A 24,702-nucleotide genomic window follows, 5' to 3' on the forward strand; every position below is an offset into this window, starting at 1 on the left:
TCCTCAGGAGTTGGCCATTGGACGTACAGCTGCCTATATATACCATTATAATCCTTAATGGACTAATCGGGCGCCATTATGTTGTAGCTTGTCTGTCCTTTATTTGGTGGCCATTTTCCATTGGTCTAATTTCATTTATATCTCATTTATCACATTACAGTGCAGTGGATTAGATCTCCCTCCTACATTTTCTTGTAGACCACCTGTACCTCCTTTGGTGGCAATTTTTTCCTGGTCTATTATCAATGAAACACAGTTATCACATTACAGTGCAGTGGGTTAGATCTCCCTCCTCCATTTTGTTGTAGCCCGCCTGTCCCTCCTCCAGCGGCCATTTTCCCTTAGTCTGATATGGAAGCTGAGGATCTGCCCCCCTTGATGTATCTGCGCATGTGCCAGTTTCAGGCATAAGCAGACGATCAGCGATCTCGCTCTGAGAAAGTGTTAACTCCTTTCATGCTGGATTGCAATTACAGGAGTCACATCCCTCGGATCACTGCTGCTGACGATCCTGATGTTACAGGAGTCACATCCCTCGGATCACTGCTGCTGACGATCCCGATGTTACAGGAGTCACATCCCTCGGATCACTGCTGCTGACGATCCCGATGTTACAGGGTTCGCATCCCTCGGATCACTGCTGCTGACGATCCCGATGTTACAGGAGTCACATCCCTCGGATCACTGCTGCTGACGATCCTGATATTACAGGAGTCACATCCCTCGGATCACTGCTGCTGACGATCCTGATATTACAGGAGTCGCATCCCTCGGATCACTGCTGCTGACGATCCCGATGTTACAGGAGTCGCATCCCTCGGATCACTGCTGCTGACGATCCTGATATTACAGGAGTCACATCCCTCGGATCACTGCTGCTGACGATCCCGATATTACAGGAGTCACATCCCTCGGATCACTGCTGCTGACGATCCCGATGTTACAGGAGTCGCATCCCTCGGATCACTGCTGCTGACGATCCCGATATTACAGGAGTCACATCCCTCGGATCACTGCTGCTGACGATCCCGATATTACAGGAGTCGCATCCCTCGGATCACTGCTGCTGAGGATCCCGATATTACAGGAGTCGCATCCCTCGGATCACTGCTGCTGACGATCCCGATGTTACAGGAGTCACATCCCTCGGATCACTGCTGCTGACGATCCCGATATTACAGGAGTCGCATCCCTCGGATCACTGCTGCTGACGATCCTGATGTTACAGGAGTCGCATCCCTCGGATCACTGCTGCTGAGGATCCCGATGTTACAGGAGTCACATCCCTCGGATCACTGCTGCTGACGATCCTGATATTACAGGAGTCACATCCCTCGGATCACTGCTGCTGACGATCCCGATGTTACAGGGTTCGCATCCCTCGGATCACTGCTGCTGACGATCCCGATGTTACAGGAGTCACATCCCTCGGATCACTGCTGCTGACGATCCCGATGTTACAGGAGTCACATCCCTCGGATCACTGCTGCTGACGATCCTGATATTACAGGAGTCACATCCCTCGGATCACTGCTGCTGAGGATCGCGATGTTACAGGAGTCACATCCCTCGGATCACTGCTGCTGACGATCCCGATGTTACAGGAGTCGCATCCCTCGGATCACTGCTGCTGGCGATCCCGATATTACAGGAGTCACGTCCCTCGGATCACTGCTGCTGACGATCCCGATATTACAGGAGTCACGTCCCTCGGATCACTGCTGCTGACGATCCCGATATTACTGGAGTCACTTCCCTCGGATCACTGCTGCTGACGATCCCGATATTACAGGAATCACATCCCTCGGATCACTGCTGCTGACGATCCTGATATTACAGGAGTCACATCCCTCAGATCACTGCTGCTGACGATCCCGATATTACAGGAGTCACGTCCCTCGGATCACTGCTGCTGAGGATCCCGATATTACAGGAGTCACATCCCTCGGATCACTGCTGCTGACGATCCCGATATTACAGGAATCACATCCCTCGGATCACTGCTGCTGACGATCCTGATATTACAGGAGTCACATCCCTCGGATCACTGCTGCTGACGATCCCGATGTTACAGGAGTCGCATCCCTCGGATCACTGCTGCTGACGATCCCGATATTACAGGAGTCACATCCCTCGGATCACTGCTGCTGACGATCCCGATGTTACAGGAGTCGCATCCCTCGGATCACTGCTGCTGAGGATCCCGATATTACAGGAGTCGCATCCCTCGGATCACTGCTGCTGACGATCCCGATGTTACAGGAGTCACATCCCTCGGATCACTGCTGCTGACGATCCCGATATTACAGGAGTCGCATCCCTCGGATCACTGCTGCTGACGATCCTGATGTTACAGGAGTCGCATCCCTCGGATCACTGCTGCTGAGGATCCCGATGTTACAGGAGTCACATCCCTCGGATCACTGCTGCTGACGATCCTGATATTACAGGAGTCACATCCCTCGGATCACTGCTGCTGACGATCCCGATGTTACAGGGTTCGCATCCCTCGGATCACTGCTGCTGACGATCCCGATGTTACAGGAGTCACATCCCTCGGATCACTGCTGCTGACGATCCCGATGTTACAGGAGTCACATCCCTCGGATCACTGCTGCTGACGATCCTGATATTACAGGAGTCACATCCCTCGGATCACTGCTGCTGAGGATCGCGATGTTACAGGAGTCACATCCCTCGGATCACTGCTGCTGACGATCCCGATGTTACAGGAGTCGCATCCCTCGGATCACTGCTGCTGGCGATCCCGATATTACAGGAGTCACGTCCCTCGGATCACTGCTGCTGACGATCCCGATATTACAGGAGTCACGTCCCTCGGATCACTGCTGCTGACGATCCCGATATTACTGGAGTCACTTCCCTCGGATCACTGCTGCTGACGATCCCGATATTACAGGAATCACATCCCTCGGATCACTGCTGCTGACGATCCTGATATTACAGGAGTCACATCCCTCAGATCACTGCTGCTGACGATCCCGATATTACAGGAGTCACGTCCCTCGGATCACTGCTGCTGAGGATCCCGATATTACAGGAGTCACATCCCTCGGATCACTGCTGCAGACGATCCCGATATTACAGGAATCACATCCCTCGGATCACTGCTGCTGACGATCCTGATATTACAGGAGTCACATCCCTCGGATCACTGCTGCTGACGATCCTGATATTACAGGAATCACATCCCTCGGATCACTGCTGCTGACGATCCCGATATTACAGGAGTCACATCCCTCGGATCACTACTGCTGACGATCCTGATGTCGCCAAGCTGCTTGGGGGGTGACATGGCAAGTACAGTCACATGTGGGGGGATCAGTGATATTGGGGGGCCATAACATGTTTTGGTGGTGCAGTTACACGTGGGTGCCAGTCACATGGGGGTGGGGATTTGCAGCAAGGGAGACTGAGCTTATTGCTAGGGGGGATGTTTGCGTCAATGGGGGGCAGATCTTCACGGGGTACTGATCCTTGGGTGAGGGGGGGGGTAATGACAAGGGGTGCAGATCTTCATGGGGGACTGATCTTGCTGGGGGGGAATGACAAGGGGGGCAGATCTTCACGGGGGACTGATCTTGCTGGAGGGAGTGACAAGGGGGGCACATCTTCACGGGGGACTGATCTGGCTGGGGGGAATGACAAGGGGGGCACATCTTCACGGGGGACTGATCTTGCTGGGGGGAAATGACAAGGGGGCACATCTACACGGGGGACTGATCTTTCTGGGGGGGAATGACAAGGGGGGCACATGTACACAATATATAACGCTTTGCACGCTACGCCATTCATATGGGTACACGGATGTCAGTGCAGTTGCAGTTCTGTCACTTGATGGTGTTACTTTGGTAGGGGTGCTGTTTATGGCAGAAGGGGCGGAAGTCTGTCAATAATTGTTTGTGGTAGTTTTGTTGTGGATGTCTGTGGTTGGTAGGTCGTGTTACAGCAATTTATGTGGTTACACCCCTTTAGCACCTGATGGATAAATGCATGCACTAGCTGTATGGATTTGAGCACAGGGATCTCTTGTTTATAGCAATTTAGGGGTCACAATTGGCACCCCGATATTTCAGTGGCTACAATTTCACATTCTGCAGTATCATGAATTAAAGTGATACATTATTTCATGGCCTCTATGATTATCAGAGGATACATTGAATGGATACCTAATTCCATTAACCCCTCGCTTACCGGGCACTTCTATCCCCTTCCTGCCTACCGGGCACTTCTACCCCCTTCCTAACTACCGGGCACTTCTTCCCCCTTCCTGCCTACAGGGCACTTCTACCCCCTTCCTGCCTACAGGGCACTTCTACCCCCTTCCTGCCCACCGGGCACTTCTACCCCCTTCCTGCCTGCAGGGCACTTCTACCCCCTTCCCGCCTACAGGGCACTTCTACCCCCTTCCCGCCTACAGGGCACTTCTACCCCCTTCCTGCCTACTGGGCACTTCTACCCCCTTCCCGCCTACAGGGCACTTCTACCCCCTTCCTGCCTACAGGGCACTTCTACCCCCTTCCTGCCTACAGGACACTTCTACCCCCTTCCTGCCTACAGGACACTTCTACTCCCTTCCTGCCTACAGGACACTTCTACCCCCTTCCTGCCTACAGGACACTTCTACCCCCTTCCTGCCTACAGGACACTTCTACCCCCTTCCTGCCTACAGGACACTTCTACTCCCTTCCTGCCTACAGGACACTTCTACCCCCTTCCTGCCTACAGGACACTTCTACCCCCTTCCTGCCTACAGGACACTTCTACCCCCTTCCTGCCTACAGGGCACTTCTACTCCCTTCCTGCCTTCAGGGCACTTCTACCCCTTCCTGCCCACAGGACACTTCTACCCCCTTCCTTCCTACAGGACACTTCTACCCCCTTCCTGCCCACCGGGCACTTCTACTCCCTTCCTGCCTACAGGACACTTCTATCCCTTTCCTGCCCACCGGACACTTCTACCCCCCTCCTGCCCCCGACAATTTTCAGCTTCTACCCCCTTCCTGCCTACCGGGCACTTCTACCCCCTTCCTGCCTACAAGGCACTTCTACCCCCTTCCTGTCTACCAGACACTTCTACCCCCTCCCTGCCTACAGGACACTTCTACCCCCTTCCTGCCTACCGGGCACTTCTACCCCCTCCGTGCCTACAGGACACTTCTACCCCCTCCCTGCCCACTGGGCACTTCTACCCCCTCCCTGCCCACTGGGCACTTCTACCCCCTTCCTGCCTACAGGGCACTTCTACCCCCTCCCTGCCTACAGGGCACTTCTACCCCCTTCCTGCCTATAGGGCACTTCTACTCCCTTCCTGCCTACAGGGACACTTCTACCCCCTTCCTGCCTACAGGACACTTCTACCCCCTTCCTGCCTACAGGACACTTCTACCCCCTTCCTGCCTACAGGGCACTTCTACCCCTTCCTGCCTACAGGACACTTCTACCCCCTTCCTGCCTACAGGACACTTCTACCCCCTTCCTGCCTACAGGACACTTCTACCCCCTTCCTGCCTACAGGGCACTTCTACCCCCTTCCTGCCTACAGGACACTTCTACCCCCTTCCTGCCTACAGGACACTTCTACCCCCTTCCTGCCTACAGGACACTTCTACCCCCTTCCTGCCTACAGGACACTTCTACCCCCTTCCTGCCTACAGGGCACTTCTACCCCTTCCTGCCTCCAGGACACTTCTACCCCCTTCCTGCCTACAGGACACTTCTACCCCCTTCCTGCCTACAGGGCACTTCTACTCCCTTCCTGCCTACAGGGCACTTCTACCCCCTTCCTGCCTACAGGGCACTTCTACCCCCTTCCTGCCCACAGGACACTTCTACCCCCTCCCTGCCTACAGGGCACTTCTACCCCCTCCCTGCCTACAGGGCACTTCTACCCCCTTCCTGCCTACAGGGCACTTCTACCCCCTTCCTGCCTACAGGACACTTCTACCCCCTTCCTGCCTACAGGGCACTTCTACCCCCTTCCTGCCTACAGGACACTTCTACCCCCTCCCTGCCTACAGGGCACTTCTACCCCCTCCCTGCCTACAGGACACTTCTACCCCCTTCCTTCCTACAGGACACTTCTACCCCCTTCCTTCCTACAGGACACTTCTACCCCCTTCCTGCCTACAGGACACTTCTACCCCCTTCCTGCCTACAGGGCACTTCTACCCCCTTCCTGCCTACAGGGCACTTCTACCCCCTTCCTGCCTACAGGGCACTTCTACCCCCTTCCTGCCCACAGGACACTTCTACCCCCTCCCTGCCTACAGGGCACTTCTACCCCCTCCCTGCCTACAGGGCACTTCTACCCCCTTCCTGCCTACAGGGCACTTCTACCCCCTTCCTGCCTACAGGACACTTCTACCCCCTTCCTGCCTACAGGGCACTTCTACCCCCTTCCTGCCTACAGGACACTTCTACCCCCTCCCTGCCTACAGGGCACTTCTACCCCCTCCCTGCCTACAGGACACTTCTACCCCCTTCCTTCCTACAGGACACTTCTACCCCCTTCCTTCCTACAGGGCACTTCTACCCCTTCCTGCCTCCAGGACACTTCTACCCCCTTCCTGCCTACAGGACACTTCTACCCCCTTCCTGCCTACAGGGCACTTCTACTCCCTTCCTGCCTACAGGGCACTTCTACCCCCTTCCTGCCTACAGGGCACTTCTACCCCCTTCCTGCCCACAGGACACTTCTACCCCCTCCCTGCCTACAGGGCACTTCTACCCCCTCCCTGCCTACAGGGCACTTCTACCCCCTTCCTGCCTACAGGGCACTTCTACCCCCTTCCTGCCTACAGGACACTTCTACCCCCTTCCTGCCTACAGGGCACTTCTACCCCCTTCCTGCCTACAGGACACTTCTACCCCCTCCCTGCCTACAGGGCACTTCTACCCCCTCCCTGCCTACAGGACACTTCTACCCCCTTCCTTCCTACAGGACACTTCTACCCCCTTCCTTCCTACAGGACACTTCTACCCCCTTCCTGCCTACAGGACACTTCTACCCCCTTCCTGCCTACAGGGCACTTCTACCCCTTCCTGCCTACAGGGCACTTCTACCCCTTCCTGCCCCCAACAATTTTCAGCTTTATGCGCTGCCGCACTTTCAATTACAATTGGTTGTTCATGCAGAACTGTACCCATCTGAAGTTTTATCATTTTTTGTCCCAAATACAACTTTCTTTTCGTGGTATGTACTCTCCACTGTGTGTTTAACTGTTTGCTCTATAATCAATAATAGTGCCCCCGAAACATTTCTATGTTTCTATTAAAACATTGTGAAAACTGGTAATTTTTCTCCTTCACTGATGTGTTGATGATGCGGCACTGATAGGCATCACTTATGGGCAATGATAGGCGGCACTGATAGTCAGCACTGAAGGGCACTCATAGACAGCACTAATGAGATGGCGCGGATAGGCGGCACTGCTAGGCGGCATTGGCTGGTGTCACTGACTGGGGCTACTGCTGGGCAAGGAGTGGCAGAACTACTGGGCTGCACTGATGAGCATTGGTGGGTGGCACTGATGGGCACAGGTTGGTGACAAAGGTGGGTGGCATTGTCTCATCAATGTTCATTCATATAGTACTATGTTACCAGGGGCAAACTGACAACTCATGGGGCCCCCGGGCAATAGGGGACCATGGGGCCATTGTGTCCTTGGCTAAACTCCAAAATAGACTATGAAAAAGGTACCAGGGGCATCTCATGGGACCCCATACTGACCCCGGGCCCTCGGGCACTGGCCGAGTTTCCAAATGGTGATTTGGCCCCTGCATGTGACAATAATGTAGTTTATAAATGACACAATGGTAAAGAGAAATGTTTACTTGGGATTGCAATGAGAAGTATTCTGATAGAAAAACATTTTGTCTTTTTTTTGAAGAGGTGAAATTAGCAGATGGCAGCTGTTGATCTTATGACAAGGTGTTGCTTTCTGCAGACATATGTATGATGATGACCTCATCAGCAGCCTTTCCCCTAGTGTTACCTCATCTTCATGACATCATCTCTGTAAACAAACATGTCGTTATTGGACCTGAATTGGCTGTTAATGCGGTGGGACGTGTTTTATGAACCTGATGTAGAAATGTGACCATATGGGATACAATGCTATGTAATACAGAACACATATTATTAGGGAATACAGAAGCAAACCTTGTCATTGGCATACAATCTGTAAGATGGTTGCACCACATACTGGAGGGGATGATAAAAACATTGGAAGACAAATGTCCAATCTAGGGCCGTCTATACGGAAAAAGAGGCGACATAATTGTGTCATGTATGGCCATCCGAACTTAGCACAAATACAACACAAACAAGAAACATTTGTAAAAGCCTTTTTTTTGGTTGATGGGGATATTGATGACATGACCCGTGTGCTGGCTGTGTTTACACACATGATGATGAAGAATTGCGTGTTCCTTTCCAATGAGGAAATCCTATAAAAGACAAGTGTGACGCGGTGGCTGCACAGACAAAGCTGCAGATTCCAATGTGACATCCATACAAGTGCACAGCTTGACATGCATAGAAGGTTAGACGGTGGCCATGATTTCACTACAACACAAATATGTCAGCTTGTCCCGTGTCAATGACAAGATGTCATATTAGCATTACCACCCAAAAGAAGGGGCACACACAGCATGGGGACCAGGTGGGAGATGCTTGATGGGGTATGCAGAACATGACTCTTGTTCCCAGTGGTGTCCAGAGTCGTGAAGGTGAGTGTCTTCTCTGTTCCCAGTGTATGGGGAGTGGTGGTAGTGGAGGGCTCTCTCGGGTAGGGGTGGGGTCTTGTTGTTCAATGTCAGGCTCTCTTTGTGGTTGAAGGGGGGGGGGTCAGTGTCTCTCTGGTTGTGGGGGGAGGGGTGTTTGAGCCAATGTTTGGTTGCCACGGCAGCCTGCACCCTAAATGCATGACATAAAACAGGACATGTCAGTGAGGGGATAAAGAATTACACAGGATAACAGATAGCAGATGGAATTGATGATCTTGTAGGACAACATTGAAGGGTGAGCACAACGTTCCTAACATGTTACATGTTTAAATGTTGCAAAAAAATGAGTTCAATTTAAATGAAAAGATAATGACAAGAGTCAGCACACAAGATCAGACTCCACCAGTCAGAGGATGACACTGTACTACACGGGGGACATTTATTAATAATAATAATAATAATAATAATAATATGTTTCTTCCACATTCACTTGTAACCCCTTCCCTACCGGCACTTGTAACCCCTTCCCTACCGGCACTTATACCTCCTTCCCTACCGGCACTTGTACCTCCTTCCCTACCGGCACTTGTACCTCCTTCCCTACCGGCACTTGTACCTCCTTCCCTACCGGCACTTGTACCTCCTTCCCTACCGGCACTTGTACCTCCTTCTTTGCCAATTTTCAGCTTTCAGCGCTGTTGCACTTTGAATGACAATTGCGCGGTCATGCAACATTGTACCCATATGAAATGGTTATCTTTTTCTCACAAATAGAGCTTTCTTTTGGTGGTATTTAAGCACTGCTGGGCACTTTACTTTTTGCAATATAAAAAAAGAAAGTGCAAACAATAAAAAAAAAAATTGCTTTGTTTCTATTATACAATTTTTTAAAAAAGGTAAATTTTCTCCTTCAATGATGTACGTTGATGAGGCAGCACTGATCGGCGGCACTGATAGACAGCACTGATAGGCAGCACTGCTGGGCACTGATAGACAGCAGTGATGGGCACTGATAGGCAGCAGTGATGGGCACTGATAGGCAGCAGTGATGGGCACTGATAAGCAGCACTCAATGGCACTGATAGGCAGCACTAATGAGGTAACACAGATAGGCAGCACTGATAATGGGTACTGATAGACAGCACTGATAGGTGGCACTGACTGGCATCACTGCTGGGCGCTGACTGGTGCAACTGCTGGGCTGCACTGATGGGCACAGGTGGGTGGCACTGGTGGGCACAGGTGGGTGTACAGATTGGTGCAGTGCTGGGCACAGGTGGCTGACACAGGTGGGTGTACAGATTGGTGCAGTGCTAGGCACAGGTGGGCGTAACTGGTGGGTGGCACTGCTGGGCACCGATCCTCAAGGCACTGATCATCACTGGCCTAATGATCGGTGCCGATCCCCGCTCTGACAACTGCCGGTTCTCGTCAGTACTTTCCTGGTGCTCTGACAGCGTGAGGAAAGAGAACCTGCAATGGCATTTCCCGGTGATCAGTGTGTCATTGTACACGGCTGATCAGGTGCTGAAATCCAGGCATAATTGGCCTTTTAACACATTACGTGATCAGCCGTGTACATAGAACACAGCGATCACGGAGATCGCCGGGTGTGCGGACCAGGGGGCGCCCAGGAGAGCGCGTTCTGGGGGGACGTCATATGATGTCCACACAGAACTGGCCGGACGCAGTGTAGCCGTCATTCGGATATCTGCTGTTGGCAATTAGTTAATCAACAAAAAAAAAAGAAAAAAAAAAGATTCTAATTTCCATACAGATATCATTTGGGCATTTTAGAGCCCCGAGAAAAAGAAGACGAGAGTTCCTCATGACTGAAGAATGATCAGATATATTGTATAGAACATAGTTTATAGACTGTATTGTTCCCCCCAACCAATTAATAACACATAGAAAAGACATGTCGGATGATCCATTATTGCCTACATTCATCTAAAGAAATAGGATTTTATTGGAGTAGAAAGTATTTTTTAATTTTACATATTTCCAGTCTTTTCAAAAGCTATATGAAAGTTTAATTTTCTTTTGAAACTAAGAAAAAAAATGATACTTAACTTCCTATGGAGACACCCAAGCAGGTGCATTGGCAAGATGATGGTCCATGTGTCCATTCACACACAGGCCACGGCTTGGCCACGCCTCCTCTTACTTCATTACATGACTGCCTGGGATTTACAGCAGTGGGAGCCAATGACAAGGCAGAGAAAAGGGACAGCCAAGGCTGTTGTGGCCATTCATTGATATCAATGGGGATCAAGTAAATATTGTGGGGGGGGGGTTGGCAGGGATGGGTGTACTGCAGCATACATGTTTTTGTAATACATGCATACAATGCATGAAGCTGAAAGAACTTAAGCCTTTAAAATCAATTTATCATGGAGAATAAACAGTGGTGATGCAAAATAATAAAAAGTAAATAAATAATAAAAATAATATTTATATATATATTGGTAATCAAATTCAATGTTATTACAACATTACATGACTCTGCAACGGCCAGTTAAAGTAGCGCTGTAATGAATAGCTAGAAAGGCTGTCGTCATGGAGGTAAAACCTTGCAGACAACAAGTGGATAAGCACAACATAAATCTAATTATCAGCCATAACAATGTTGATACATACAAAACATGACTAGATAGTAGGATACAATAGGCCATGGCCCTTTTATTGGTGAAACAAAAAACATTTTATTTCAAAAAATGTTAGAAAATATATTTTAAATCATATAAAAGATAAAAAAAAACACATTAAACAATAAATGAATGCTTGAATACCGCTATAACAACAATAGTCCATTCATTTATTTTTTCTCACTGTTGACCAGGGGTGGACTAACCACTCATGGGGCCCCTGTGTCCTTGCCCACACAAAAAAGCCTATGAAAAGGTACCAGGGGCATCTCATGGGGCCCCCTACTGTCCCCTGGCCCTGGGGCAGTGCCCGAGTTTAAAAATGGTGAGTCTATTCCTGCTATTGACCAGAGGAAGTAGGCTACACTATTGCAAGGTGAGACATTGATGCCTGAAAACAGATGAAGGAGATGAATTATCCAGAAGTCACAGGAGCAGAATTCTGGAAAGGTGATCTGGATACACCATTATCAGCCAAGTTCTCTATCCACATGGATAAGTACACGTCCTGTCACAGGTTGATGTGACCATTGAAGATCTGCAAGGGCACACCCAATAGCAACAACAATGCTGTATACAGCGAACAAAGCCTGGACCTAAAACAGAAAACAAAGAGAAGAGTTAGAAACCAACAAATAGAACAATGATATTTCACAGGATAACAGACATACATGAACAATGTAACATACAACAGCATGAAGACTAAACACACCGGCCATGACACCCAAGAATTACAGAGCAACACCGCAAGCAGCCTGACACCCCCCCATATCTACCTACAGAAGTCCAAGGATGATCCCAATCCAACAGAACAGAAACAACAGACTGACAACCTGACACACGTCACCTCAACCTGATTACAGGACAAAATGAAACATTTCCTGCACCCCAAACAAAAACACAGACTCCTAGCAAACACGAGCAACACTCCACAACTGATCATAAAACATGGGCACAAGCAACTGACAACACAGACTGACCGACATCCAGACTACAACTCAACCACACTGTCCTCCCCATGTCATTGTAATTGTCCTCCCCATGTCACTGACCCCCCAATGTCACTGTCCTCCCCATGTCATTGTAATTGTCCTCCCCATGTCACTGACCCCCCAATGTCACTGTCCTCCCCATGTCACTGTAATTGTCCTCCCCATGTCACTGACCCCCCAATGTCACTGTCCTCCCCATGTCATTGTAATTGTCCTCCCCATGTCACTGACCCCCCAATGTCACTGTCCTCCCCATGTCACTGACCCCCCCAATGTCACTGTCCTCCCCATGTCATTGTAATTGTCCTCCCCATGTCACTGACCCCCCAATGTCACTGTCCTCCCCATGTCACTGTCCTCCCCATGTCATTGTAATTGTCCTCCCCATGTCACTGACCCCCCAATGTCACTGTCCTCCCCATGTCACTGTAATTGTCCTCCCCATGTCACTGACCCCCCAATGTCACTGTCCTCCCCATGTCATTGTAATTGTCCTCCCCATGTCACTGACCCCCCAATGTCACTGTCCTCCCCATGTCATTGTAATTGTCCTCCCCATGTCACTGACCCCCCAATGTCACTGTCCTCCCCATGTCATTGTAATTGTCCTCCCCATGTCACTGACCCCCCAATGTCACTGTCCTCCCCATGTCATTGTAATTGTCCTCCCCATGTCACTGACCCCCCAATGTCACTGTCCTCCCCATGTCACTGACCCCCCAATGTCACTGTCCTCCCCATGTCATTGTAATTGTCCTCCCCATGTCACTGACCCCCCAATGTCACTGTCTTCCCCATGTCATTGTAATTGTCCTCCCCATGTCACTGACCCCCCAATGTCACTGTCCTCCCCATGTCAGGACCCATCATGTCACTGTCCGCCCATATATCACTTTCCTCCCCATGTCAGGACCTACCATGTCACTGCCCCCTCACATGTCACTGTCCTCCCCATGTCAGGACCCCCCAATGTCACTGTCCTCCCCATGTCACTGACCCCCCAATGTCACTGTCCTCCCCATGTCAGGACCCACCATGTCACTGTCCGCCCATATGTCACTTTCCTCACCATGTCAGGACCTACCATGTCACTGCCCCCTCACATGTCACTGTCCTCCCCATGTCACTGCCCCCTCACATTTCACTGTCCTCCCCATGTCAGGCAACACCATATGTCACTGTCCTCCCCATGTCAAGCCCCACCATGTCACTGCCACCACATGTCAATGTGCCTCATATGTAATGCCCCCCCATATCACTGCCAACCCCCATATCATTGCCCCACTCAAATTTGAACTCTCCCCCTACCATGTCACTGTACCCAGGGACGAATTTGTTGCGAGGCAAACAAGGCATTTACCTAGGGTGGAACTTTTTAGGGGGTTGGCTCGGTGCTGCCGCCACCCCATCCAATGGAAAGGACACTGTGTACCGGAGCGGGAAGGGGTCTGCTGTGTCTTACCTGGTTCCGTGTCCCAGTCCCACGATGATGCAGTCCAGGAAGCGCTGCTCCTTCATTCACTCCGCCCGCTCCCTCACTTCATGTTCGCGCTGCTGCTCGGCTCCGCCTCCTCACCGGTGATTGGGCAACAGAACTGTAGCTCAGGAAAGGCACACAGACGGCCAATCACATGCAAGGAGCCGGAGCCGAACGGACCCACAGCATCGAGTGAGGGAGCAGCCAGAGTGAATGAAAGAGGACAGCTGACCGCCCGGTAAGTGTGCTGTGCAGATGGTGCTGCTGCAACCAGGTATGCTGCCTGCAACAGCACCTACCCTGGCGCAGGGGTCAGCATGTTAAGTGTCTTTGGTGTAAGTGGGAGGAATAGTGCTCCATCATTGGTGTCACTGATACTAATGATGGGGCACTATTTATCCCACTAACACCAACCATGGGGCACTATTCCTCCCCCAACTGATACCAATAATGTGGCACGTGAAGATGTGCCCCCCTTGTCCATAACCACAGCTAGATCAGTCCCCCATGAAGATCTGCCCCCCCTTGTCATTCCCCCCAGCAAAATCAGTCCGCCGTGAAGATCTGCCCCCCTTGTCATTACCCCCCCAAGATCAGTCCCCCGTGAAGATCTGCCCCCCTTGTCATTTCCCCCCCCCAAGATCTGTCCCCCATGAAGATGTGCCCCCCTTGTCATTCCCCCCCAGCAAGATCAGTCCCCCCGTGAAGATCTGCCCCCCTTGTCATTACCCCCCCAAGATCAGTACCCCGTGAAGATCTGCCCCCCTTGTCATTTCCCCCCCAAGATCTGTCCCCCGTGAAGATGTATAAAACAAATAGTGCAGCGCTAGATGATATATGACTGCACTAGTATATGAGGTAGTGCGATATCCCTTACTTAATGTCAACTAATGTAGGCCACACATATTATATGTGACCTTCCCACGAGATGAAAACAAAGGGGGGAAGTAATGACGTGTACTCCACACGGCTTTACTTCACAATGAGAACGCACAATATAAATGTACAATATAGTCCAGTAATTGAAACAGCACAGATAGATGTATCTTGATAAGATCCTTCTGATGTATATAGTCCGGCGTTGTGCAGAAAAAATGAATAAATTGCGCACTCACCGGAAGCACAATTTAAATTGTGCGTTTATATCTCATACACCAAGGATCACTCCGGCTGTAGATGGAAGGAAGCTCTGAACAGGTAGTTCCGTGATGAGGGGTAACACATCTGGGGGTTCCTTATGGTAGACCAGGCTCCAAACAGGATAGGCTGAACGTTACTCTGGGCCTTAGGATAGTCACCTGGTGGTCCTGAGGGATCAAATGCTCGATGTGGAGCAAAAAGGAATACCCATAGTGTAGTATTTAAATCAAATTTAAAACGGATTTATTGAATATTAGAGCAAAACACTTAACATGAGTATGAAAATAAAATCAATCCTTGTGCACTAAGGATATCATGAAGGACACACTAACCAGCTGGTATAGAAGAGTGGCCGCCGGACCTCCTTGATCCGGCGGCTTGACGTCACGGCTAGCAAGGGCTCCTCCTTGACGCGCGTTTCGTATCACACGTACATCATCAGAAGGAATAAGAGCCATCCAGATCAATTAGCATAAATTAGTCCAAAGCCAGGTTCCTGGAGGTGACACCTTTTGTGTGTCAATCAGGTTATCACTTTCTGGGAAAACAGGTTTGGAGTGAAGGACAGCAGACAGACTGTCTGCCTTATGTGGAAAGCTCTTTAAGTACATCATACATCAGAGAAGGATGTTTCATCTCTCATAAAAGCTAAAATATTAGTTGCAGAGAGGTGAACATACTCCCTTCTTGTAGGCCATTCTGTACGCTTCATTTGCATATGAAAATCATATTTGTGGCTTGGGGAGAAAGCCAGGAAAATGCATGGAATGATTAGATGACGCGGGGGTGCGACAGTCTGATGGTGTTTGGTACTGTTGCGATCGGGCTGACGCGCTGGTGTCAGAAATCCAATCCCCGACTTGGTGTTCATGGCAGTCTTGGCCCAATTGAACTTGGGCAGGTCCATACACAGTACCTCTTGTGGGCAGGTCAGGACCACCTCCCCCAGGGTCAATTGGCCGAAGACTAATGTCCCGCCCATGTCCTAATCCCAATAAATTGGTTACACGGACATTTGGACATTTGTGATCCGTACGGAGCTGGTTCGATCGACCAATGGATTGCTAAGTTTCTGGCTTGCTCCAGCCGCAGGGTAAAGTGTTATTTTGTCTTTTTATTCCCTTTTTATTTTATAGTAATTAGTCATTTGTGTGTCTTCTTATATCTTTTGTATTTTCTGTAACTTGTTATATTTTGTACATATTTTATGCACTTCCCACTTTTGGGAAATTAAATCTTAAAATTAATTAGTGAACTTCTGTGTATTTAAGCTCGGGCTCATATCTTCGGAGAGACTAGATTGGAGAGACTAGATTGTATTGTATTTTAGTGCCTTTAAAACGCTCGGTTAAGCTCATTGCCAATCTGTATGCAACTGCACTGTGAGTGGGCAGATTGCACGCAGATTGCAAAGGTAACAGATCGGCCAGACGGAGATCTGTGTGTGTGTGGTGTCTCAACAGACCGTTCTGCGGATAAACTGTTGGGTGGTGGCAGGCTACCTTCGTGGTGCGTCTGGTGTGGGGGTGTGTGGACAGTGGAAGGCTTATCAACACCGGGGTTCAAGCTAGGATAGCTGAAGGGACCTTAGAAGGGTGTGTGATTACTAAGCTGGTCCTCAACTCTAATCAGGGCACCAGGTTGTATGTAAGATCGTATCTGCCAGTGTGTGGTCGACCAGCTGGATTGGAGTCTCCATCTGGTGGTGGCCAGAGGTAGTGCGGGCTGTGAAAAGGTATCACGGCTGATCTTATATACGGTTTTAGATATTTAAGTGTAAATCCCCTTTATTATCCCCTCTTTACCACCCTGTCGCGGCCGTATGCACGCGTCTCGGTTAGCTAGTTGCTGTGGGCGCGGCGTGTGGGGGACACGTGACAGGGTGATCGTTGACAAATCCTTGACATAGGTCCTTTATTAGGTTATCTGACTTTCAGAGAGGAGGATCTTGTATCACTTTTGAGATGCTACGCATACTTTTTGATATTCCGCTTCGTGAATATTATCATTATCGACAGATTAGACTTTTTTTTAATTCACATTTTGGTCTTACACCTTCATCTCCGATTTCATTTTTTGAACGTATTAGCCGTGACTCTCCTAGGGGCAGGGGTCTTATTTCAGATTTGTATCGCCAATTTTTGGTTACTTTCTTTCCCTCACCCCCTCTTTATAGACAGAAATGGGAGGCTGATAGTGATGTCACTTTTTCTGATGAGGATTGGGATTCCATGGTGGATAATGTGTGTAAGAGCTCTAGATCTTTCTGTCCGTGAGACGGCCCTCAAAGTAATAACCAGATGGTATCATACCCCATCTAGACTACATGCCATGTATCCAGGGACGTCCCACCTTTGTTTCCGGGGCTGTGGCCTTGCTGGTACTCTAGTGCATATATTTTGGGCCTGCCCAAGCCTCTCATTGGTGTGGCACAAAATTTCTGAAGTTGCCTCTGCAGTGGCAGGTGCTCCGGTGAATCTGTCTATGCAGTCCTGCCTACTGGGAGCCCCTATCTCGGGAGTTCAGACTGAGGTTATGAGGCTAATCCATAGCATTTGTATATCCACCCTATGGGCTATTGCCCTACATTGGAAATCCCTCACAGTACCATTGACCACAGTTCTGCAGAGTTGATGCGGTGATGCTCATGGAGAGAATTCATTATACTCTATTGGATAAGATGCATTTATTTGACAGAAAATGGGAACTTTGGAGAACTCGCAGGCATTTACTAGATCAATAAGGACCATTTATGCTTTGATTGATTGAGTTACTTTGTTGGTAGTATCTCAGCTCTTCCTACCCACAGGTTTATATGGCTTCTGCCGCAACTAAACACACAGGTGTACTCAAAGCGCTCCACTGCTCTACTCCCTTTACACCCAAGGCAGGGATCTGGGACCCAGAGGGCCATTATATTTTCTAGTGGGTCACCTCCTTGACTCAGAGGTCACTATAGCGTCATACTATGCCCCAATCCCAATCCTAACTCCCATTTTCTACAAGTAATAGATTCCCATAAATTAGGTACACTTTTACTATGTGGCAATTCCAATTGGCTAGTTTATCCCTTTTTAGACAAATCCCCCATAACCTCTTATCCATCCACATCCTCCTTCCAGCAACAACTCCAACAACGCTCTCTCATAGACACATGGCAAGAAGCTAACCCAGCTAGAAGACACTATACATACTACTCATATCCACATAAATCTTTGACCATATATTTCTGACTAGAGGTATGTCCCCAGCCCTCTTATCCTGAACCATCATACCTTACCCCTGGACTGGTCACAAAGCTGTCCTCTTGACCCTCTCCTCCTTAGTACCCCAACAAACTAGCACTACATGGAGTCTAAATGGCCCACCCATCCCACAGACTGGACATTGAACTAGCCATCAAAGAATACCTGACACATAACACAACTGATGACATCTCTCTCCTGACCTTTTGGGAAGCCCATAAGTCTGTAATTAGAGGAGCCTGTATCAGCCAAGCCTCACATCTCAAGAAAGGACAACGAGCAATCCATCGCTTAGAAACCTCATTTCATCAGGCCAACAAAGCCTTCCAATCAGACCCCTCACCTTCTCATAGATTTGTCCTGGACAAGACCAGGCTAGAAATAAATGTTTTCTTGACAGAATCAGATGAGAAAGTTCTACGCCAATCCAGGCATAAACATTATATGAACGCAAACAAACCTGACACTTTTCTAGCCCTGGGACTGCGAACCTCAGACCACACACACAGACTTGTCCATTTAAAGATTACAAAAACTTCACACACCAGCCATCCTAATAAAATATTACAGGTCTTCCACAAACATCTAGCAGAATTATACTCTGAGACCGTCTCCTATGATGAATCGCAGGCCACTGAACTTTTCTCAAGCCTATCTCTACCAACACTCTCAGCTTCTCAATGTTCTTCCCTGGAAACACCTATTACAGAACTTGAGGTCCCGAACTCCATCAAGTCCCTAAAGTCTAATAAGCGGCCTGGCCCAGACAGCTTACAGCCCTATATTCCAAATATTTACTAACCTCCTTCCACCTTTATTGGTTAATGCATTTAATGCCTTACTCAAAGGTTATTCTTTCTGCTCAGACTCCCTAACCGCAGTCATTTCTATGCTACCTGAACCCCAATCAGATCACACAGCATGGCTTCATTACACACCAATCTCCCTTCTTAACTTGGATGTTAAAATCCTAGAAAAATCCTATCTGCATGGCTGAACTCTATCATAGGCACCTTGATACACAAGGATCAGATGGGTTTTAAACCGCCCTCTGCCAAGCCGAGACCACAGAGTGATTTTTCTAGAACATGCAGCTTGCATACGCCGCATTCCCGGCTGTTTTCTTTCCTTAGACATAAAAAAAGCCTTTGACTCCAATGGATATCACCCCTTTACACCTCCCCAAGGGCTTACTTAAGGTACGTGGGTTACAAGTCAGACCTTTTCTTCCACACAAGGGGAATGAGGCAAGGCTGCCCCTTGCCCCCCTCCTTTTCTAGCGAATTAACCTTTAGCACAGCTGATAAGAACTAACACAAATATTAAAGGATTAGAACTTGGCGGTCATTGTCAAGGATCGCATGATCGCCACCCTCAACATGCGACGATCGCACGACCGCGACGTCCAATATGTCATGATCGCGGCGTCACACCCCAGACCTTCTCACCAAACTCGTGACCGAAGGATTGGCCGATCTAAAACCACTATGTGACGTGCGTAACACTGCCACACCCAGCTGCACCCTGCACAACGATTTTCCAGCTAATGGACTACAATCTGTGCCTGCAGCCTGATAGCGCTTGTTACTGGGTCAGGTTAATCACTCAATTAACCATTCATTGCCACCACCTCCTTTTTATCAGAGAAAGAGGAAACTCGGGGTTCAGCTAATACACTATAATGATTGAAATAATTGTCTGTATAAAACGGTCTGCAGACCGGTTATACAGAGGTTAAAACAAACAGTCGCATCTCTTCAAAGGCAGGGATTCGTGAATTGCAATTAAGAGCTATAGGAACAGTTCAACACGTTCAGAAGACAGATTTATTACTAAAAGGGTCAAACGTGCAATAATAATATTTACAGAAAAGATGTAACTAAGATATATAGAAAACAGCACAGCAAAGAGATAACAGGGAGAAGTTAACGGGTTAAGTTACTTGTCATTTAAGCCTTGAATGGAAGCAGATCACGTTTCAGAGCAAAAGGTCTCCCCGGTGGTATATTGATGTTAAGAATTGGGAGATGTCTTTTAACTTTTTTTTAGGCCTGCTAGCCTGTTTTTTAAAGTCCCCCAGCAGGGGGGTGGCTCTGAGTAACTGACCAATACTCTGTTTAGGGAGGGACTGGCAGGAGGAGCCCAAAATTAGAACCAGCATCTTTCATAATTCATTTTCTGGCCTATAACTTCCCAGCTGCACAAGCGACAATCACTCCGCGGGTGTTTTATTATGCAGATAAGTCTAAGGATCATGTAGATATGAATTATGAAATTGTATGTTACACGGTGTACAAGTTCTATGTTTTGGCTCCCCTGATGATCTGAGGTGGACGAGTGACCAATCAAAATGTTAGTCTGTGCATTGGCTATCTGATGAGGTGCCCAGTTTTTATGTAAGTCTTCCATATTTCAAGATATGAAACATAGGGGAAAAACTGATTTTACCAGAAGTTATCTGATCCTGCCGCCTACACTGAGCTGGTTTTATGAGGTTACAATTTCTTTCAATTCCTGGGAAAAGCTGCCTTATCTCAGTTACGAGGTGAGAAATTACAAAGGTTCTCTGGCAGAGAGACTCTGGCTCTCTTGGGGGGCTTTGTAGCTCTGAGCCCCCTGCTGCTCTAGCCTGCCAGTGACCCACAACCAGATGTCGCTGTGGCTGAACAGAGAGGAAAGGGGGGAGGATGCAGGAAAATATATTTTAGGATGGTTAGTCCCTTCGCCAAGATGAAGGTTGAAACCAAAATGGCTGACCCGTGTCCATCTCTGATGCGCGCTTTTGCAACAGTCATCATCATAAGTTATGCTTTTTCGCTGATGACAATCTCTTCATGTCTTCTCCTTTGATCTCAGCACCCAACCTTCTCCAATGCCTGGACCAATTTGCAGTGATTTCGAACCTGGTTGTGAATCCCAAAAAGTCTACAGCTCTTAATATCTCTCTACCCTCCTTAACTGTGTCACATTTCAACGTCCTCCACCCTTCTCTTGGTCCAGTCAATATATTCCTGATTTAGGACCCAAGCTGATGGCAGACCTCAGTATTCTATATTCTGCTAACTACCCTCCTATGTTAACACACCTTACTAATATTATGACATCCTGGTCCAAACTACCCCTCTCATGGATGGTTGTATCACGGTTGTAAAAAATGACAATTCTGTCCAAAATATTATACCTTTATTGGGTCCTACCCATGTGTGTGTGTGTGTGTGTGTGTGTATGTATGTATGTATGTGTGTATATATATATATATATATATATATAATGTCACAATATAGGTGCTGCCAGGGTGCCCAAATCTGTTATATCTCCCTCCCAAATATAGTACATTTCAGCCCCTCAAAGTGCATTCCAGTCCCAATTTCATTAGCCAGTTTCCCCCAATTCACTTCACTTCAGCTCCCATTTCAGTAGTTGTTTCCCCCGTCAGGATGACCTTCCCCCCTGCTGCCTCTCGTCCTGCCGCGGCTCTTTGAAGCCGAGCCGTGCAGGACAACAGGTGCGGCTCTTCTCACCTCCGCCACTATCTTCTCCCCATCCTGAGAGGCCTTAGGGGAAAAGATAGCGAGGTTCACGCCTCTCTGCGGAGAGGTGCGAACCTCCTGCGGAGAGGTTCTGGACCGCGGTGTCAGAATGACTCCGCACGGTCCCGGCAACCGCAACCGCATGCACGGGGAGTTTCCGCGCTTGCAGATGCCACCGGAAAAAGGTTGCGCTCATGAGAGTGCGACCCGTGTCCAGGGGGGTGTGCCTTGTTGCTGAGCAACGAGGCTCACCACCCACGGCCTGCCCACCATTGCCAGGACAACCGGGAAGCGTACTGCATAAGTTTAAGAGACTGATGCCAGGCTCTTCCTGGTCATCCATTTCGCTGCCAAGCCACCGAGGGATCCCAGATGAGATGGGACCCTCGTGGCCACTCTGCATAGACCCCCCAAGGATAAGAGGAGCCTCCGTAAGCTGCCGTTCTGCATACCCCAAAGCTAAGGGGGAGAGCCACGCCAGCTGCCCACCGCAAGCCCCAGAGAAGGGGGAAACCTCTGCAAGCTGCCACTCTGCAAGCCCCAACAATAAGGGGGAGCACCACACAAGCTGCCCACTGCAAGCCCCAAGGATAGGGGGAGAACTACACCAGCTGCCCTCTGCAGGCATCTAGGACTCAGGGGGATTATTACCATGGACTACGCCACGCATACTCCGGTTTCAGGGCAAGTAGTTGATGCCATATTACCTTGCTCCCCTGTGGACCCGGGCACCCCTGTAGGATCTGTGAGTGTATGCTCCCCTGTTTTCCCTGAACTGTTCTTGTACTCCCTCTCTGTCACGGATCGCACGGTTGCCGCCACCAACATGCGACAATCGCACGACCGCGACTAACAGTAATACGTCACGCCCACGGCGTCAGACCCCAGACCTTCTCACCAAACTCGTGACCGAAGGACCGGCCGATCTAAAACCGCGGTGTGACGCTCGTAACCAGGCCACATTCAGCTACACCCAGCACAGCGATTGTCCAGCTAATGGGCTACAATCGGTGCCTGCAGCCTGAATGCGCTTGTTACTGGGTTGGGTTAATTACGCAACTAACCCTTTCAAACTTTTGTTGTACAGAGAAGAAGGAAACTCTGTCAGAAATACACTATAATGATTGAAAAGTCACCTGTCCAATATAGTCACCTACAGGACAATTGGGCAGGGAGTAAACAAACACAGTAGCGTCTCTTCAAAAGGCAGGAATTCGTGAATTGAAGGTAAGCGCTTAAAAACAGTTTAACACTTTCAGAAAGAAAGATTTATTACTAAAAGAGTCAAACAGGTGCAATAAAATATTTACAAAGAGATGTCACAAAAAAATATATATATATGTATATAAAGACACAGCAGAGATAAAAGGAAATTACAGGGTTAAGTTACTTGCCCTTGGCCTGGGTTTGCAGATCCAAGTTGCAGAGCAGGATGATTCTTTATCTCCTCCTTCGATGTTAGCTGGGAGATCTCTCTTAAAACTCTCACTCGCAGGCTTGCTAGCCTGTCTCTTTTTAAAACTCTCTCTGAAAGGGGGGTTGGGGTCAGGGGAACTCTGAATTAAACTGACAGCTTCATACTCCATGATATGAAACATACAGTTGACCTGAGGAATGTTCCATTAATTGCTGGTCAGTTTTATGATGTGTGGACTTACACAGTTTTGGGGTCAGTGCTTCCCAATTCTCTGAGAAATGCTGGCCTTATCAGAACGTAGGTGAGAAAGGTTACATTTTCCCCAGACTGCTGGCACCAAGCCAGGGATGCCTAACCTGGTTGACCCACACCATCTGTCAGGAGATCACGTTTGCCTCTCGGGAAGGGAGGGGGTAGGGAATGAGGGCTGAGGAATAGAAAAAGGGGAACTCCGTGTCCAACTCTGATGAGCAAGTTTGCTACACTCTCCACTCTCCACTTCCCTGTTTGGATTACAAACTGCTGTAGAGACATTAACTTTGCCCCTGGGGCTGGACTACAATTATTTTGGGCCCCTTCATTGCTATTTCCCATACTGGGCACTGTCACCCCCCTTGCAATCCCCCATTGAGTGACTGCCATTTGTATTAATAAAGATTTGTGTGTTTGCCATCTGCCTTGCGTGTTCTGTCCTGCCTACCCTCCGTCACAATATACCTTCCTGTTTCCTCTGCATATTACAGTGTCATGCCACCACTTATGTATGGGGCACTGTTAAACTGCATCTACCCCAGTCCATCCATACCTTACTGAAACTTAGAGTGGTCTGGGGCTTCCAAACTTTGCAAAATATTTCCAAACTGCACATCTTGCTCAACTCCCTAAATATCACGCGGTAAAAGTGGGCCCCTCCTATGGGTCACTATAGAGTCAGTAGATTGTAACCCCTCATGAGTTGCCAATTTACTATGGCTACACCCAAGAGACCGTCGCTCAATCCAACACCCAATTACTCAACACTACCCATCTATCTGGGACAGTCTAAAGTTCTGATACACCTTTCAGTCACCCCATAACCCACTCATGGCATACCTCCTCCATCCAGGCTTTTATCTGGCATGGATGCCTCCATCTTCTTTTCATGCTTGTCCTAGAGCTAGTCTAGTTCAACACCAGACTCCTTTATACCCTTCCAAACCCTATGTGACTCCAACAAAATCTCTACATCTGAAATGTTTAGATATCTTCAGATCAAACACTTGTATTGCTCCCACTTACACATGAACACCTCTCTCCTAGACATGACTAGGTTTGGACACATTTGTAAACATGACCCCCCATGCCAGACTTTTGATTTCCACCTTATATGCACAGTTACCAGCTCCACCACTTTACACTTCTATACCATATACATCCAAGTGGGAATGGGATTTAAATCTTCATTTGAAAGCGATTGGGCAGACATATGGTCTGCTGCAAAATCCTCCTCCCAAAATATAGTT

At 48.9% G+C, this 24,702-nt stretch overlaps 1 protein-coding gene across 1 annotated transcript in view; it reads left to right on the forward strand.

The window, feature by feature from the left end:
- Positions 1–24,702, forward strand: part of LOC149470476 (uncharacterized) — a 491,741-nt gene that overhangs the window by 226,053 nt on the left and 240,986 nt on the right. The gene's annotated exons all lie outside the window — the stretch shown is intronic.

Source organism: Staurois parvus, unplaced genomic scaffold (genome assembly GCF_062004578.1).
Source record: "Staurois parvus isolate SC_StPar_1 unplaced genomic scaffold, SC_StPar_1.0 ptg000042l, whole genome shotgun sequence".
Lineage (NCBI taxonomy): Eukaryota > Metazoa > Chordata > Amphibia > Anura > Ranidae > Staurois > Staurois parvus.